The following is a 425-nucleotide window of genomic DNA, read 5'->3' as shown; positions in this document are numbered from 1 at the left end:
TGTGCTGGCTTTTTTTTTTTTTAGCATCACGTCAAACATTTGGATTCCAGATGTGGAATATCTAGCTCCAAACACAATGTGTCACCGTTTAGCGAAGCTTCTCTGGGCGAAAGACTTGGCCGCAGACACATTCAATTAGTTTTAAGGTGGAATTTTATGAGCACATTAATTCCTGACATCGTCTGAGCTGGGATTTCCTAGGACTATAAACCAGTTGCAATCCCAAGGGCTCCCATATAAAACGAGGTGAGTGTTATATATCACAGATGTTCATACAGTAGCTGAAGATGGGGACAGGAGGGGGGGAGAAAACCTTTTCCATTTGAAAGCACAGCTACTGCTGCAGGCAATCGTGATTTGGCAAAAAGCTGGAATTCCAGGAATCACAATGAAATAACTTCAGGTTGCAATATTCCACCCCTAGC

Source organism: Podarcis vaucheri (assembly GCF_965113315.1).
Source record: "Podarcis vaucheri genome assembly, chromosome: 4".
Classification (NCBI taxonomy): Eukaryota; Metazoa; Chordata; class Lepidosauria; order Squamata; family Lacertidae; genus Podarcis; species Podarcis vaucheri.
The sequence above is the reverse complement of the archived record's forward strand: the minus strand, read 5'-3'. Positions refer to the sequence as shown.